Here is a 19,634-nt window from a genome sequence, read left to right as displayed (position 1 = left end):
TGGGATATAAAGATGGGAACAACAGACACTGTGGACTACTAGATGGGGGAGGAGAAAGGGCATTGTGGGTGGGGAAAAAACTGCCTATTGCATACTGTGCTCCCTACCTGGGTAATGGGTTCCAAATCCTAAACCTCAGCATCACACAATATGCTCATTTAACAGACCTGTATTTGTATCCCATAAATCTAAAATGACAGTTGAAGAAGAAATAAAAATTGCTTTTCTAACTGAAGGGTTACATTTAGAAACAGAAATATGTTATTTATTCTAAATAGATAAGCATATAACTCTCTAAATAATCTCTCTACCTAGATATTGTCTTTTTTAAATTCTCAGAGTGATCCCATATGTAAATTTCTCCTTTGAGGAAGACCTTATGAAACACTTCCAGCTTTTCACTGATCCATCCCTAGCATATGTGGGTGGCCTAGGATCCCCCTTTTTATTTTCAGCCCCCCACTGCCCATTTATCTGTCCTAGGAGTTACTATCCAGAAAGGCTGGAGAGCGTTTCCTTGTGGCCAAAGCTTGCACTTCTGTCATTTCTCCATTACTCTCTTTAAGAAATGTCAGCCACAGTTGAGTTAGGTTCCTTAAGGCTAATGGCCAACAGTTCACCCCTCATTCCAGAAGACCTCTGTCTCCTCAGACCCTGCCACACAAGCTCCTCCTCTGTGCCTCAGGAGCATCTGCTTGTTTGTGTTCTCACCTCCACCTGCCAGTTGGCTGTGTGAAGAAGAGATGTCTGATTAGGTCCCTGCTGAAACCATTTTGCTGCCAACCACAAACACACACATTCCTTCTTAAGGATGAAACCTGCAGCTTTGCTTTCACACTCCTAGCTTGCAGAAAGAAATCCAAGGCTAATAACTTTAGATTTGTGTCAAAGGCATTGTGTTCATTAGACATAGTGTAAAAACACAATGCCTTGTACACATGCTAGGGGATTTTTCTATTTCACTTACCAATCCATTGCTATCTTGTTAAGTGTTAATCCAGTACTTACATAGTAATGGAATTTTTTTTTTTTTTTTTTTTTTTGAGACAGAGTCTCACTCTGTCACCCAGGCTGGAGTGCAGTGGTGTGATCATAGCTCACTGCAGCCTGGAACTCCTGGACTCAAGCAATCCTTCTGTCTCAGACTCCGAAGTAGCTAGGACCACAGGCACATTCCACCATGCCTGGCTATTTTTTATTTTTATTTTTTGTAGAGATGGGGTCTTGTTTTGTTGCCCAGACAATTATGTCTATTTTTTTTTAGTTCATGCAAAAACATACAGACTTTGGTTTTGCATATTTATAAGGATCTTTGAGTGTTCTTTTGAAAATGGGCTGGTGGATAATAAGCCTAATAAAAATGAATTTATTGAAACCAAATTAAAACTCTTTACACTTCACTGAGAAATGGCATCTATGTTATTGGTATCTGAGATCAATTTTCTAAGAAGGTCATAAGAAAAATTCACAAGTACACAAGAATGTAGAACCACATTGATTTTTTTTTTTAACTCAACAGCAATCACTAAATTATCTTGTTATTTAAAAATATATTTATTGAAAGCCAACTAACTGCCCAGCATTGTATACCAGGTATACTTTGTAAATAGTGGGATACAAGCATGCAAGTTTCCAATTACTACAGAATCCTAATGATTCTGTAATAATTAAAGAATAGTCAATGTATGTATCGGGGTGTATGTGTCAGTAATATTGAACCAGCGAACCAAAAAATAATAATAATAAATGCATATGCATGAATACTTTCAAACAATGATAAAGAAAGCATTAAATGAGAAGAATAGGATAGTTTAAGAGAAAATGAAGAGGGTCGTTTTCATTTCTTTGGTCCTACTGTGAGTGTGCCAGACACTGGAATAATAGAGATATCATCTAAGACTGAGGCACCAGATTTTCCCTCTAATTAGGGAAGCAACAGATGATCTAACAGGTGACAATCCAGTGTAGGAGTTCTGTGATTACCCCTATGAATGAGGTCTACTGGAGGCCTTAAGGAACCATACTCTATTTGGAAGAGCCAGAAGAGGCATCTGGGAGAAGATGACGTATCATCTTGAAAGGCCTTGGTTATTTCATTAATGACCACAATGCTCTCAGCACTTTCCCTGAGGTACAAGTCACTTCCCTACAATACTTGCAAAAGGGAATGAAGAGCACACGAATCTGGATGAGAGCAGATAACTTGGGGAAAGAATTAAAGGGTATCAATGTAGAAATGAAGCCTTCTTGTTTCATTGCTTGTTTTACAGCTTGTGGAGTCGAATATTTCTCATAGGGAAAAGGTTAATTATGTTAGAAAAGGGTTATTTACCTAAGGTGCAAATGAAAGGGAAAAAATCATTTTCTCTACAGCCAAGGTTAGTGCACTCAGGGCCCTCTGGTTTATACAGTGCAGCTCCATTGGTCTTTGTGTGTGCCGTTCGTTCCTCTTCATGCTGCAGCCCTTCCTACCTTTCCTCTACTTCACTTTGATAACTTCTACCTGACCTTTGAGAAACGTCCTTAAGTGTCCCTGCCTTAGAGCAGTCCTTACTGATTCTTCAACATTGAATTAGCTTCTCCTTGAAGCAAGGGTTCTCCACAATATTCTCTTTAATAGGATAATAGGATAATATAATTCCATCATATTTTTTGCAACACTATTTGATGTCTATTATTTGTCTCCACCAATACACTGATGGGATGTCTTAAATATGCTTGGTTTAACCAACTCTTATCTTCCAGAGCCTATTGCAGAATCTTAGAACCCAATAGCTAGATGATTAATAAATATTTGGTGAATTAAAGGATGGATGAATCATCAGTAGATTCATGGCCTTCTGAGAAGATTCACAATATCTAGACTAAACATTCTGTCAAAGTTTACGGTAGCTTGAAGGTAAATTATTCAGTAGAATGGCACCAGGATTACCCCAACCCTAGTTTACTGTAGGTAGATTAGTTATCTATTTGCACATAGGGTTGGTTATCTATTTGCAAATGGGACTGCTGTTATCTGAAGGCTTGACTGTGGCTAGAAGATACATTTGCAAGGTGGCTCACTCATGTACTCACAAGCTGGTTCTGATAAGTTGATTCTTTTCTACTTAGGACTCTTCCTGGGCCTTTTTGAATATCCTTACGACATGACAGCTGGCTTCCCACTGAGAAAGCAATCTGAAGTGGATTCCAAGGTAAAAACTGCAATGCGTTTTATAAGTTAGTCTTGGAAGTCATACACTTTTGCCATAGTCTATTGGGTAGATAGGTGAGCTGTGATTCAATGTGAAAGGGACAGCACAAAAGAGAGAATACAAGGAAGTGAGGATCAATGGAGCCATCTTGGAGGCCTACTATCACACCGGGCTGTGTAAATTCTCCCCATATTCTTTAAGAAAGGATTCAGAGTCTTTTTCATTTGGCCATACACCAGAGGGGTATTGGGGAAGGTTTTGAAGAAGAGTTTAAACCCAGGGGAACTACACGTGAGCTACACAATAGTTGCTGACAGGCAAAGAGTCTTTGACTTATCTTCAACCTTTCACCTATGGTCCCCCATGCCCTTTGGCAACATAAATAAATTTCCACAATATCCCCCTTCAGTGGGTGTTATTTTCCTTATTATAGATGATAAGTTAGGGTCAAAACACAGTCAGGGGAATTGCCGAAGGGTATACCATATATCACTGTCAGAAGAGGGATTACAACTCAAGGTATCTGAATTCCAAGCTTATGTTTAGACTGGACCACCTCCGGTGCCTAATGAGTTGTGGCATGCACTCACTACTCTGAATTTCCCTTTAATTCTACCTAACCCCTTGCTGAATTCATCTCCTTACCACCCCAGCACACGCGCACACACACATATACACACACACCCTTCACCATTTTCCCATACCTTCAGAAAAACTGAGTAGCCCCTTCATGACAGTCTCCCTTTTGTGCCAATAGGGGACCCCCAGGGGGTATTTTTAGAGTAAGAACTGAGGCTCCCACCTTCAAAATGAGAAAGCTATAATTTTCATATTGTATCTCTTTGCCAATTGTAAATCAGTCATTTTAAGGATGTTTCCCATTCTTGTTTCCCTTCAGGCAGCTCTTATTCCTCTCCGGAAAAAGAAAAGATTTGCTTTATAGCTAACTGCAGGACTGAAATGACATATAAAATAGCAACAGCAGGGAACAAATGTGTCCCTAAAGTGGCAATATGGTGCCTTTTTGTGTGTTTTAAGGCTTTGCAGTGAGAGGCAATTTTTCTTTTCTGGCTTTCTATTTGAATAGTTGTTGAAAATTTAGAAAACAGTATTAGGTGTGTTCACTAATGGGGCCTGACCTGAGTTGTTCTGTACAATCAGTGGTAGATATATATAAAAATATATATTTAATACATTTCAGTATTACTCTGGCCAACTGCTCTGATGGTATTTGCGGGGAAAATCTATCAAGCTAATAACGAAGAGTGTTTCATTATTAGGGGTGGGTATTTTTGTTTATTATATAATTCTTTTCCCACCGAAATCATTGGTGTTCTATATCATTAATTGGAAAACCATAGAATAAAAACCGATTTTATTCCCTCCTTTGTCTTTTCTTTTCCTTCCTTTCAATGTAAGAAATAGCCATTCTGACTGTCAAGCCTAGTTTCTTTTACTTTTGTCAAGTAGGACAATTCAAACATTTCTTTTGAAACAAAGAAGCCGAAAGCCAAGGTAATGTCTATATTTCTCCAAACTCCCTACAGTATCAATAAATCCAAAGAGCTGACAGCATGGGCAAAGTTCTACACTGAGAGAAAAAGCAAATTGGATCAACAGTGTTGTTCATTATCCTCCATATTAGAAAACAATGCTGCTGGAGAGAAGGAGGTTATTTCCTGGAGGGAAGACCCCGGTGTGACCTGCCTTTCTCACCACACTGCCTGAATGCTGCCTCCCTCACAGCTGAGACTTGTAAGCCCAATTTTAAACAAGGGAAGGAATGCCTGCTTGTTATTGTTTCCTTCTGCTCCCCTTCTCCCCAACCTCACTTCACATTGCTAAACCAGGTCTTATCCCATCCCCTTTGACATTCAACACATGCAATATTATGGAATGACTTAATCTCCAAAGATCACTGTTCTGCAGTAGTAGTTGGAAGAAGAGGGATGGCCACACATTCAGATGTGTCCTTATCCACACACACGATGTAAAAGAATTTCTCACAAAGCCCAGCAGTGTGGTACAGTGGTGAGGGCAACTGCCTTGATTCTCATTCTTCATCTGCCTCTGACAACCTGGGCAAACTTGGACTTCTCTACTTAGTCTTCTCATCTGACAGATGATCTGCTAACTCCTTTCTATTTCTAAATGCTTTTCTGACTTGAGGATTCCAGACCCAAGGGTGACGTTTCCAGACTGTAGGCCTGAGGAGTGGGATTTTAAGGGATTGTCGAGAGCCCAGGTGCACAGTGAGAGTGGGATTAGAGAAGAAGCAAAGCAAGCTTACCACTGGTCTTTGTTGTGGCCTAAGGGAAATATGAATCATGTGCTTTCCTCTCCAGATTCAAAACCATATGAGAGAGAGATGCAGGAGCCAGGGCTCAAAAGGTCAACCTAATTACTGGCAACCTTGAACTGGAAACCTGGCTTGGGACTAGACTCAAATGGGCTTCCAACTCTTTCCCTCCCTGATTGCACCCCCTGTTCCAAGTTAATAATTTTTTTTTTTATGTTTAGCACTTAATATGTGTTCTAAGTCCTTGACATGGAATAAAAACTCGCTTAAATTTTACACTAATCCGTTTGGGTAGATACTATTATATCCTTATTTTATAGGTGAAGACACTGGGGCACAGACAGGTTGAGTAAGGTTGTAGAGCTTGTATGTGACAGAATAGCACTGATAACCTGGCATCCTGCACGGGCTATCACTACACTAGTCCCAAGCAGGCAAAGCACCTGGCAGAGGGGAAACTCCTTCTCCTGCAGAGCTGGTCCGGGGGAGCTGGGCAGAGTGGCGAGTGTGTGAGGGTCTGCAGGGGCCTTAATGAGCCTTCTCCTTATCTCACCAATGAGATGAAAGTCACTCCTTGGAGGAATGAGTGAGCAGTGTCAGTGTTCTTCCAAGAGAACAGATGTTTTTATTATGTGAGCCAAGGCAGGAACACAGGGAAAGAGGGAGAAAATACCCTTTAAAAGCAGCTCATTTCTTCAGAATGCTAAGAAATGCCACTGCCATGATCTCCATTACAGGCCAAGAGATAAGGGTTTGATGGCTTTTTGGAGAAGTCCAGCCCCAGAATGGTGTGAAGCAGGACAGGCTATATTATTTGCAGGGTCCAGTACAAAAGAAAACGCAGGGTTCCTTGTTCAAAATTATCAATAATTTCAAGATGGTGACAACAGAGCATGAACCCAAGCACAGGGCCCTGTCTAAGCATGGAGTCCTGTGTGACCGCACCATCACATGCCCATGGAGCCAGCCGTGGGCATGGTGATAAGTCCAGATACTCAGATCTAGGACATGCTGAAGGGGATTTCTCGTTGAGTCAAGGACAGCAAGATCATTATACCACTTTGATTTATGTGAAGCTGTAGAATGGCTTACAGCTGCACATTAGAAGCACCTGGGGAGCTTTTAAAACCTTCTGATGGTGTGTTTACCTTACACCAACTGAATCAGCATCTCTGGGGGCGGAGTCCAGGTAATTGGTGCTTTTTAAAAGCTTCCCATGTGGTTCCAATTTATTTTCTAATTAGCTCAAGGGTCCTCAGGGAGATATCTTGGTTGTGGTTCTAGAATTCTCCTTTTGAAGATCTTCAAGTCTGAAACACTATATGGCAGCACTACATCTGAGACCGACAGGTAATGTGAACTAGTGAAGGATGCTAAGAATTAGGAAGACAGACTCTCAGCAGCAGATCCTCAAGAGACAGAAGAGAGCAAAAGAGAATATTGCAAACGCAAGAGCCCAGAGAACGTCTGAAGGGAGTGACATCTCCTCAGTCCTTGACCCACTGTTGCCCTGAGGAAGGTGTCCCTGGGTGGCTAGAGCATGTTATCTTATCAAGAGAACTTGGACATCAAGATTGTTCAATGAAGTATCTCAATTTTTCCATGTGCTGACAAACAAAAAACAGAATAAGAACAAAAACTATGGAGTGGCTCTATTCTGGCCCTGCAAAATAGCAGAGCGGTGAACAGACTGCCAGTTAGCAGCTGAATTAAACAGTCATGGAATCAGAGACTCATATGCATTAGAACTAGAAAACACCTTCGTTATATGGATGAGGAAACTGAAGTTCAGACAACGGGAAGGGACCCAATCAGGTATACCGTGAGCTTTCGGCAAGGCTAGGTGTAGAACATGGGGCTTCTTATCTGACTCCTATATCCTTTCCATTACAGTGTATCTTATTTGGAGAAGAAATGCAAACAGATGCAAAATTCAATGATTTCTCACAGAGTATTTGATAAAGAGTTAGCTAGAACGTCATCTCACATTAAATTGTCCTTCTAATGGTTTAAATGACTAGCCATGCTTCGAATTAATGCAGATCTCCTATCTTTGCTCTTTTTTGCATGGCTACATCTCTAGTACCTAGAATGTGTGCCTGACTCATGGCAGATGCTTGATAAATATTTGTGGAATGAATGATTGCATAAATGAGTGACTATCACAGAGATACAGCCCTCCTAGGTTTTTTTTTTTTTTTTTTTTTTTTTTTTTTTTTAAGACAGAGTCTTACTCTGTTGCCCAGGCTGGAGTGCAGTGGTGCAATGTTGACTCACTGCAAGCTCCACCTCCCGGGTTCAGGCCATTCTCCTGCCTCAGCCTCTGGAGTAGCTGGGACTACAGGCGCCCGCCACTATGCCCGGCTAATTTTTTGTATTTTTAGTAGAGACAGGGTTTCACCACGTTAGCCAGGATAGTCTCGATCTCCGACCTTGTGATCCGCCAGCCTCAGCCTCCCAAAGTGCTGGGATTACAGGCGTGAGCCACCACACCTGGCCGGTATTTGTGTGTGTTGTTTTTTTAAACCAACGCATTTTTAAATTATCATATCTACATTAAATCACATTTTAAGCTGTTTGGTTGAATTCACTAATATAATAAATTAAAGCTATATTTCCTGAAAAGAAAGGAATCATTCATTGCAGAAAGGACAATATTGCTCTAATTTAAAATTAGTCGATAAGCTCTTGCTTCTTTTTTTTCCCTGAAAGTTTTTTTTTTTTTTTTTTTTTTAAGATGGAGTTTTGCTCTTGTCACTCACGCTGGAGTGCAGTGGCGTGATCTCAGCTCACTGCAACCTCCGCCTCCCAGGTTCAAGCTATTCTCCTGCCTCAGCCTCCTGAGTAGCTGGGATTACAAGCAACTAACACCACGCCCAGCTAATATTTTGTAGTTTTAGTAGAGACAGGGTTTCGCCATGTTGGGCAGGCTGGTCTCGAACTCCTGACTTCAGGTGATCCACCCATCTCAGCCTCCCAAAGTGCTGGGATTACAGGCATGAGCCACCGCAGCCAGCCTCCCTGAAAGTTTTTATAATGCCAAGCAACATGGTAACAGATAGGCTACCTGGCTGAGACTGGGCATCCTGAACTTTTAATCATGTCTCTTAATTGACATGACACAGGGTAGCAACTGGAAACCATGAAACATGTGGTACTGTGTCTTGTAGTCTTGCCTCAGTGCTCACTTGCCTTACATGCTTGGAGCTTTTAAATGGATGTGCACAATATAGATTAGGCCTCATAGTTAATTTGGATCAAGTGACTGAGGATACAGGTTTTCCTAAGATCTTATTTATATGCCCAGGTAGGAGAAATACGCTTTTGCAAGGCAGCTGACAGTTTTGTGAAACATTTTCCACAGAAGATGAGCTCTGCCAGGGAGGAGAGTGCTGCATGTATCACTCTTCCAGTTTTTTCTCAGATGGAAAATTCTCAATTGACGGAGGTTACAAGGCTGAAAAGTGGTGGAGTCGAGATTTCTGGAGTCCAGACTGTGGCTTTGAGAATTACTCTAAACATCAGATTGTTTATGAAGAAGGAATCTGTATGCATCCGGAATCCCTGTAGGCTTGTGGCTCTGTGGAAAAAATTATCAAAGCATGGCAAGACCAGCTGGCATGGATTTTCAGAGACATGGAGTCGGCAGCACATGCCAGGGATGGTCTGTGTTTAGAGGAAGGGGCTTGCCTGCTGAGATCTTTCTCCCCCCCCGTGGCTCTTTGATTCTCTAAAATGATTGTGATAACAACAGAAGGGAAATGTGATAGCCAAGGAAGATGGTTTGGATGAGATCTTGCGGAATGAAGTGGGTGTTAGGGAAATCCAGGCTCATTCACTTCATTCAGGCACAAAAAGAATTTGTGAAAGAGGAATAATAAAATAAACAGTTTAAAAATAACACACTTTTACTGTCTCACCTTGACTTACTCTGGTCTGGTAGCTACCAGGCTTCTTTGGACTATTTTTTTTTTTTTCCAGCTGAGACAACAGTCAAATATTGACTTATCAAAATAGCAATTTCAGTTTCCCTCTAATATTTTTAGCATATTATGAATTTCATTATAGAGATATTAAAGATTTTTTTTGATTCACTCTCTGGGGATAGGGATTTACATCTTCAAGAGCCAATAATTAATTAAGGGGAACAAGAAGCAATGGGTAGGTGGGGCTGAGGGTTCGGCAACCTTTTCCCAGTTGGTAAGAGCCTGGGAAAGGAAGCGCTTTTCATATTAATTTAAAACTTAACTCTGCTGCATTCCTCTACCTGAGCAAATAAACACATTGGCTGGGGGTGGGGGAGCTCTGCTTTCTTCTGGGATAGACTGACAGCCTCAGCAGTATTTAGGGTAACAATAATGACATATGTGTGGAGCACATACAGTGTGCCAGGCACTCTACTAAGAATGTTACAGACGTGATCACATTTGTTCTTTTAAAAAACTGCATAGAGTGGTTATTATCCCCATTTTACAGACAAAACAGGCTCAGAGAAGTTTAGTAACTTGCCCGGGTTCACACAGCTCGCAAGTAGAAGGATGGAGTCTATCTGTATCCAGAGGTTGGTTCTTCATCTTCACTATACAGACTTCCAAAGGCAGCATCCACTCCATGAACACCGAAGGAGCCCCTCTGTGCCTCTGTGGACCAGGCATGCAGGCAAACAGGTTTTTTGTTTGTTTGTTTTTATTTTTTTTACCCAAACCAGTAGGGTTGTAGACTAGGCTTGCAAAGAGCTGGAGAATATGAGAAATCAGAGGCTTGAAGTTTCCTGAAATAACCTTGAGACTGATGCTTCTCATGGGAAGAGAACTTTTATCCACCCCCTCCCCATCAGAGAATGTTGGAGGGGTCAGATAGAAGGGACCCATGTGTGAATCATTAAGATCACAGGCCTAAGACCAGAGACTCCTTCCAGAGTAGGATGTGGATTGGGAAATTAGCAGGGCCTCTTACTAATTGAGCTATTTAATCCTCAGGGAAGCTCAATGTCATTGTCATTTTTGGACTTATGAGTGTCATAAGGCTGGTTGCCTTTTGATGATAATGATAATGAGTAAACATTAGATTCACATTCCATTACTGAATCTCTGGTAATCATACTAACAACCAGCATTTATTGGGTATCCACTATTTTCTAGATTTTTTTTTACTTATATGTCTCTATGCTCCTGCCTAGAGAGAGGTGTCATTATCCCTTTTTTAATTTGGAAACAAAAATCACAGAGGTTTAGAAAAATTAAGTGGTGTCAACCTACGTCTGTCTGGCTCTCGGGCCTATGCTGTGTGCCCTACTGAGACTCTGCTAGGGACCAGAGGGAGTAGAAACAAGAAAGTATAACACACAGCTTACTCAAGGTGTTAGCAAAACTATCAGGGAAAAGAGGTGTAGCTGAGTACTGAAGAACTGGCTTTTGAGTATGACATATTAAATGGTGAATTCAGGCAAGTTGTTTAGCTTCCCCAAGTCTCAGTTTCCTTAACTGTAAAATGGACATAATAAAATGACCTACCTGCTAGGGCAATGGTGATTATTGGATAAGAAATCTCTTCAAGGGCTTTATTGCATAAGAATAAAGGCCAGGCTGGGTGCAGTAGCTTATGCCTGGAATCTCAACACTTTGGGAGGCCGAGGCAGGCGGATCATAAAGGTCAGGAGATTGAGACCAGCCTGGCCAACATGGTGAAACTTTGTCTCTCCTAAAACTACAAAAATTAGCTGGGCTTGGTGGCAGGTGCCTGTAATCCCAGCTACTTGGGAGGCTGAGGCAGGAGAATTGCTTGAACCCAGGAGGCGGAGATTGCAGTGAGCCAAGATTGCATCACGGCACTCCAGCCAGGGTGACAGAGCGAGATTCCGTCTCAAACAAAAAAAGAAAAGAAAAGAAAAGAATAAGGGCCAAAACTTCACTAGGGTGTGATTTAGCTCCTGTCCACATCTCTATTCACCTTAATACTCTGCAGACTCCAGCCACACTAACCCTTCAGTTCTTTGAATAAACCCCTGCTCCTTCTTGCTCAGGGTCTTTGCATACCAGATTTTATCTGCCTGTAAACACTCTTCTTCTTTCTCATCAAATATTGCTTTTTCAGGAAAGTCCTCCTTTCCTGATATCCATGTTAGATAAATCCCCTTTCTAAGCTCTATTATCTCTCTATGCTTTTTATTCACGACCCTTATAATGGTCTTCATACATTTGTAAGATGATTTAATTAACATCATTTCCCAGCTAGGTTGTAAATTTGTAATAGCTGGGCTTCTGTTTGGTTTCTTATGACTGTATCCTGAACATGTTACACAGTGCTTGGTACATAGCAGTGTTAGATGTTTGTTAGTTGAGTGAATGAACGAAAACACTCCTTGTGCCTGGACCTAGAAAGCATTCGATAAATATGAGATAATGTTACTTCTATTCTATAAAACACCAAGAATCAATTCAAGAGTTATATAAAAATACCAGGTGGCAGTACACACAATACAGGTTGAGTATCTCTTGTCCAAAATGCTTGGGACCAAAAGTGTTTTGGATTTTAGATTTTGGGGGGGATTTTGGATATTTGCATTATATTTACCAGTTGAGTATCCCTAATCCAAAATTCTGAAACCTGAAATGCTCCAATGAGCATTTCTTTTGAGCTTCGTGTCAGCGCTTTAAAAGCTTTGAATATTGGAATATTTCAAATTTTGGATTTTTGGATTAAGGATACTCAAATTGTAGCATAAAGGCAGTGTATCAGTTATTTATTGCAACCATAATGGTAGTTAACAGGCAACTACAAAACTTAGTGGCTCAAAACCATACACACTGATTTTAAATCTGCAGGACAGCTAAGTGGTCTTCTGGTCTCACTGCACACACTCATTGACTAGTGCTTTGTTGACCTTGGTTGAGCTCTTCCCGTGCAGGGGAGTCAATTGTCAGGGATTGCCTAGGGTGAGACAACAGGGACAATTCATCTTTGCTCCATGTGTTCACCCTCCAACTTTCAGGGCTGGATAAATTCATGGCAAAGTCAAACTGTCCCGTGCTCCATCTCTGGAACCATTGACTTTAGGGAAAGGGTGGTGTAAGGGAGGAAGAGCAAATTAGAAGAGAAACAGTGGTTTCTTCACTTATTTTTGTGTATAGGACTGTTTTCCAGCTGCCACTAATTTCAAGGTACTAATAATCAATGAAAGAATAAATCAAAAGTTGACTTCTGATATCCTAAAAACGGGAAGTTTTATTCTTTAATTTTCCTGGTAGCATTTTCCCTATGAGCAGCAACCTCTTTTGAATTAACTGGAGGCCACTGAGCTTAAGAGCAGAAACAGTTCCTTTCAAACTTCTGACCCAGTGTGAGACATGATGAATACTTGGGTTTTAATGAAAATGCTGAAGGTCAAATCCCCAGGTCTGTGTCAATGGGCAGTGGCCTCTTGAAGTCTACACTCCAGTTCAGCTATTGCATTGCCCTTGACAGAGTGTAAGCTCTTTGATAGCTTGTGGTTGATTCACTTTGAGGCCTCCTCTTTCTGTCTTTCTCTCTATTTTCTTCCTTTTCCTTCCTTTTTTCCTCCCTGTTTCTCTTTCTTCCATGGAACAACCATTCTTCAGATAACAGTTAAGAAGTTTCTGTTGTATTTATTGATTAGAATGTGGGTATGATAAGCTCCTCTCCTTTCTGCACAAACAGCAATGTTCCCAAAACATTATATAGTGAATTTCTGTTCTCGGGGAATATTACTCCATAGTTTTGAATTTATTCCCTAAGGCAAGGTGGAAAATTATCAATCCTTATTATAAATTAATTACCCAAAACTGGTTAGTATGAGAATAAGTGCTAAATAGAATAATCTGTTGTATTTGTTTTCAAAATTCTATTTCCATATGTAAATGTTTAAGAGACTCTTGCTTCCAAAGATTATGACAAAATTTATAAAATATCAGATACCAAAAACTCTGATTTTACAACTGAGAAAATTGAAATTTCAAAAGAGAGCAGGTAAATAAAAATGAAAAAAGGCTGGGCACGGTGGCTTATGCCTGTAATCTCAATACTTTGGGAGGCTAAGGTGGGTGGATCACCTGAGGTCAAGAGTTCGAGACCAGCCCGGCCAACATGGTAAAACTTCATCTCTACTGAAAGTACAAAAATTAGCCAAGTGTGGTTGCGGGCGCCTGTAATCCCAGCTACTAGGGAGGCTGAGGCAGGAGAATCGCTTGAACCAAGGAGGTGGAGGTTGTGGTGAGCTGAGATCGTTCCCCTGCATTGCAGCATGGGCAACAGAATGAGACTCAAAACAAACAAACAAAAAGAAACAAAAGACATGTAATTTACAAGTATGTTTTAATTTTATAACAGGGAGCCAGGCTTAGCTCATACTTTCATATTTTTGACATATCTAACTGGAATCAGTCAGTTTCAGGGACAGTAATTATGAAAGTAATCAGAGTTTTTTTTTTTTTTTTTTTTTTTAAACTCAGCTTAGGTAATGGCTGGTGGTAGCTGGGGCAGGTAGCCTCTTAACCATCCAGGTAATTTCCTTTCACCACATCAAGCTCTGACTACTTCACTGAATGCTGATTCTTTTAATTCTTGGAGAAGCAAGCAGGCAGAGAAGCCCATATTTTGTCACAGAAATATTAATATCTGAATTGACAAACTTTAATGGAAGACTGTATTTTAGACCCAGGGGAAAAATATCTAGTTGCTACACGTGATGGTTAACTTTATGTATCAACATGATTGGTCCATGGGGTGCCCAGACATTTGGTGAAACATTATTCTGGGTGTGTCTGTGAGGGTGTTTCTGGATGATATTAACATGAAATCAGTAGACTGAGTAAAGCAGGTTTCTCTCCTTAATGTGGGACGGTTCCATCCAATCAGTTGAACCTGATTAGAATGAAATGTCTGACCCTCCTGTGAGTAGGAGGGAATTCCTCCTTCCTGACTGCAGTTTAGCTGGAATATCTGTTCTTTCCTGCTTTTGAATTTCAACTGAAACATCAACAATCCTTGAGTCTCAGGTATACCTACGTTTGGCCCAGAACTACACCATCAGCTCTCCTGGGTCTCCAGCTTGCCAGCTGCAAATACTGGGCTTCTCAGCCTCCATTATTATATGAACCAATTTCTTCTAATAAATCTCTTCATACACACACACATACACATGCACACACACACTCCCTATTTGTTCTGTTTCTCTAGAGAACACGGATACACTATAGAAAATGCTAATTTAAGTGTACCTATTTAAGCTTGCAACAAATCTCTTTTGAACTACTTAAACTGTGAACATCATTCCTAAATCAGGCTTTGCTAACTTTCTATAAATGTAGGGTGGTATTACCTAGAAAGTAATTAAATTATACTTCTCGATTGAGGCTTTAGGGATGGTGAATCTATTAACTACGAATTTATTTTTCTATTCAAAGTAATGTCTCCTACCAAGTCAAGTTTGCATTCATTTTTTAACTTACAAAAATGTAGCTACAGCTGGGTGCAGTGACTCATGCCTGTAATCCTAACACTTTGGGAGGCTGAGGTGAAAGGCTCGCTTGAGCCCAGGAGATTAAGACCAGCCTGGGCAATTAGCAAGACCCTGTCTTTATAAAAATTTTAAAAATTAGCCAGGCACAGTGGCACATACCTGTAGTCCCAGTTACTTGAGTGGCTGAGGCGAGAGGATTGCTTGAGCCCAGGAGGTTGAGGCTGCAGTGAGCTAAGATCATGCCACTGGCCTCTAGCCTGGGTGACAGAATGAGACCGTCACACACACACACAAATGTAGCTACCACGATAGTATCACATAACCAAGAAGTAATTATTGAATTATTGAATTAAGTCAAGCCTTTCTGATTTATGAGCAATGAGGAGACAGAACCTCCAAAAACTTCAGAATAAATTTTTAGAAGGTCTCAGTTAATCTCTTCTCCAAGACCTATAATGCCCAAATATAAGTAGGTTGCTTTCTTATTGCACTATTATTATTTTTGGTGTTAATTTGACTCATTATGATTGACATAGTGGTTGAATGGGCAAGGTTTTATTAAATCACCAAACGGCCAGGCAGATAGGCTGTTAAGACTATTGAAGTAAGTATCTTGATTCTTCACCTGACTGATTCCATTAGGCCAAAGGGCCCAGCTCAGAAAAACCTATATTAGACCATGAGGAAAAGGCAACATCCCTCTGATACAGACTCCCAATTCTGAATTGTGGGGTATGACCCATTCCTTGAGCTTCGTTCTATCTAGTTCTTACTCTCCTAAAGCCTGATCTTACTTTTTCTTCTGCAGTCATTCATGTTTTCCTTTGTGGAACAATGATTTCCTTGGCTCTTTTCCACAGCCTTCTGCTTCACCTGCCTCAGGTTCCTCAGGTTGGTCCCCTTGAGTAATGGAATTTATTGTCCAACCCAGTCCACAAGACGATTACACACACAGTTTATCCTTGCCTTGTGGTTTCTTCATCCTTTCACCAGGAACCGTAGCATTGATTGAGGACTTAATCCCTAGAACAGACTATAGCGATGGCAACTAGCCAGGGCCATGGACTTGCCATTATATCTCTTGGATTTCTTAGCAGTGTTCAGATGTTGGGACAGCCTGTTAGTTCTCTCTGACCTCTTTGAAGATACTCTTTCCAGTTATTATCTACTGGACAATGTTGAATTTCCTATTCCTTATTACTGATCTGCCTGAATATTTTCTCCTAGCACCTCTAGCTGGCCCTTAATTCAGCATCTCTTCTGCTCTAATTACAGATTGAGTTGCCTCTCCCTTTGCCCATTTGAATACACCTAATAGGTCCTTGCTACAGCATGTTGTAGATCATGCTAAAAAAGGCCATGGGTTGGAGAATTATTAATAACTTTTAAAGTGGCATGATTAAGTGGTAAACACACAATTGCTGTTAATTTCACCAGACTCTTATTCTTTGAAAGCCAATACAAAGTCCCTATGACATAACTGTTATGTCAACGAATTTCCAATATCAGCATTTAACCTGTGATTGGATTCAATATGGATGGTTACTCAATTTATTAAATTGGTACATTGATTTGGTAAATTATTGAAATTGTAACTTTATTATGTTTTAAGTTAGTTCATGAGTGGATGGAAGTGAAGCGAGAATTGATAAAAAATATGCTACTCTGAAAATCATCCTAGAAAATATATTTTCTCTTTTTGTGAGCTATACAGCATGACTATAAAATGATTGTAAGAACCAAACAAGATCACAGACTACTGCATATCAAATCTCAAAATGAGATTTTGATTAAATTTCTAGAGTCATATACTTTATATCAGTTGCAGAGCTGGGACCAGACCATAACAGCTGTTTGACAATGGAGTATAAATAAATTTCAAATTGGATTAACTTGCTAATAACCTTTGCTATTTTAGAGACATGGACCTGATTGTCTAGTGTAACAAAGATGCTTTACAGCATATATACTAGATAAGAGTAAAACTCAACAGGACCTGCGCTAAAGCTAGAAACAGAGATGAATACCAAGGTATGAGGCAAACTCTTCATTTGCTAAAGTCATCACAGAATGCATCTATGCAGGACAGAGGCAAAATTTTAGATCTCTTGTCCTCCAAGAGATTTGAGATAAATCAATACATATATTAAGGGGGACACTTAGAGAATTGCTTTGATTTATTTTCCAAAAGGTAAATTAATAATCCTTATTCCCACCCCAAAACATACATTGATTTGATGTGCATATACCTCTATCCCATCTATTTACATAAAGAATCATCCACATCTTAAGGGACACCTGTCATCTGCCCATTAGTGAATCATCACTGCATTAAGAAGCATTCAATACCCAATCTTTCTAATGTTGTTAGACAACCTTGACCTTCAATTTCTTGCAATGTGAATAATATTGCATCATATCTACACAGAACAGTATAATCATCTTTTCTGTTCACAGCACTAAGACCGTCAACAGTATTTGATACAATCAGCATGTGTCTTGATACGGAAGGCACATGGTGACAAGCCTAACTGAATGTAGTTATTTGGCTGTCATGAAATGCACCTTATGGTGATAAACTTCTGCCATAAAATTGGAAGACTATCACATAAACATGTTTCACAAAGAAATACACTAGCAGAATTCACTGCCGGGTTATTGTTGGAAAACAGTGTTCTATTTATTGTGCTGCGATTTTTACAGTATGTGTCAGCGTTTGGATGCTCATTACGTTTTACAATGAAGTAATTACCGGGTGGTGATTTCTTTATTCTGGACAACAATTCTATCTAATTAGTGAACAATAAATTGAAGCGGTTAGATTAGGGAAATTTGAATGGACATAGCAGGACAGGCAGATTTTCAGTTTGTGGAAGCATCAAGTTGTTTAAATTTAGGCTTCCAACTACATATACATTTTTCTAGGTCATGGTAAATTATTTTTTCCTATACACCAATTCTTTTATCTCAGTCTTTGCTTCCTCTCTGTCTCTCTCTCTCCTTCTTTTTCAATAGTATTGTGAAATTAACTTAAAAAAAATATTAATGGTGTTGATTAGGTATTTGAGATATACTGTTGAGGCTAGGTATAGGTATATAATCATCAAATACTGTGCTTACTAGACCCTAAACTGAGAATGAAAAACTTATTTAAAGACATCTGTCTTTATTATGACCCAGGGAATGACACTCATATTCCAAAGCCTGCTCTCTAGCCATAAAGGATGGCAGAAAATGCTGCTCATGGAATCTTTGTACTAGGAAACCAGCTTCATTGGTTTTACTGAGGAAGGGTCTTAAGATGTCATTTTCTCTTCACAGACCTAGGAACTCTCTGTATTTATCTGTCACAATCATCATCACATATCCTGAATGACTCATCTTGATGTTTTTATAGATTCATGCCTTGAAAAATAGCCCCCAACCAATCCAAATTCCATATATAGCAATGATAGATAATATTTTTTAAAAAGAAAATTTTAAAAAGAGAAAACCATAACCAGATCCAAATTAAGATGAGTAACTTTGGGGGCTCCAGGATGCCAACCCGGCCTTTCCATCAGTCCCTGACCTGTTGGCAGTGTGACTGATCTGCAGAATTCTCAGTGACCTCTCGGATGGTAGCCTAAAGGTGTAGATGTGAGAGCTCTTTCTTAGGGAATGAGGGGACAGGTGAAGACACTTTCAAAACTGCCAGACAGAAAGGAGTAAAGGCTAGAATGGAATTGACAGGTGGGAAAAATAAGAGAATGGAAAAGGATATAGCGGGCAAATAATAATCAAAAGAGTACCAGTGCAGCTATATGAACTCTGACAAAAATAGATTTTAAAGCAAAACAATTGCTAGGAACAAAAAGGGACATTAAATCATAATAAAAACAACAATCCACCAAGAATGTATTACCATCATAAATGTATATGAACCTAACAACACAGTCTTAAAACATATAAATCAATCACTGACAGTTATATAGAGAAAACGAAAAACATACAATCATCGTAGGAGATTTTAACACTTGGCTATTGGAAACAGTATAGAAAAAAATACAAGGATATAGACAAACTGTAGAGATTTTTAAAATCTTGAGCGTTAATTTAAAGGGGGCAAGCACTGTTCAGCTTTAGAGTTTTCTTGCCAGAAGGAAATGCAGGCTCAGTATGGACAGAACATCAGATTTCTCAAGAGAAGTTTAGAATCAGGATTTTTCAGTAAGATCTTATTGGAAGCGTGACAGTTTAAGACTTCAACATAATGACAGTGCAGACCACACACACCAGGTCCTCAGGCAGGGTCAGGATACGAGTAGCCTAATGTCTATCTTTCCCATAAAACTGTACATTTCTTTAGGTCAGAAATTATGTCTATTTCTCCATGGCTATGTCTTCAATGTTGTTTGAGGATTAAATGAGGAAAATCATTCAATGTAATACTGAATTTGATGCTTGCAAATTATCTCATTGAATGCTTTCTACATATACATATGGTAGAAGTTTCTGGAAGTACACAAGAGAACAAATGAAAATGGACACACTCTCTCTCCCCTGCAAGCGCCAGGCCTTTCTAATAACTTGAAGAGAATCTCATGCTTTCCTGCTTCTCCAGTGCCTAGTCCATTAGTATTTGGATGATGAATAAGTAAATAAATGGATAACTATGTTTGTA

Source organism: Macaca fascicularis, chromosome 2 (genome assembly GCF_037993035.2).
Source record: "Macaca fascicularis isolate 582-1 chromosome 2, T2T-MFA8v1.1".
Taxonomy (NCBI): domain Eukaryota; kingdom Metazoa; phylum Chordata; class Mammalia; order Primates; family Cercopithecidae; genus Macaca; species Macaca fascicularis.
Note: the sequence above shows the minus strand (reverse complement) of the source record.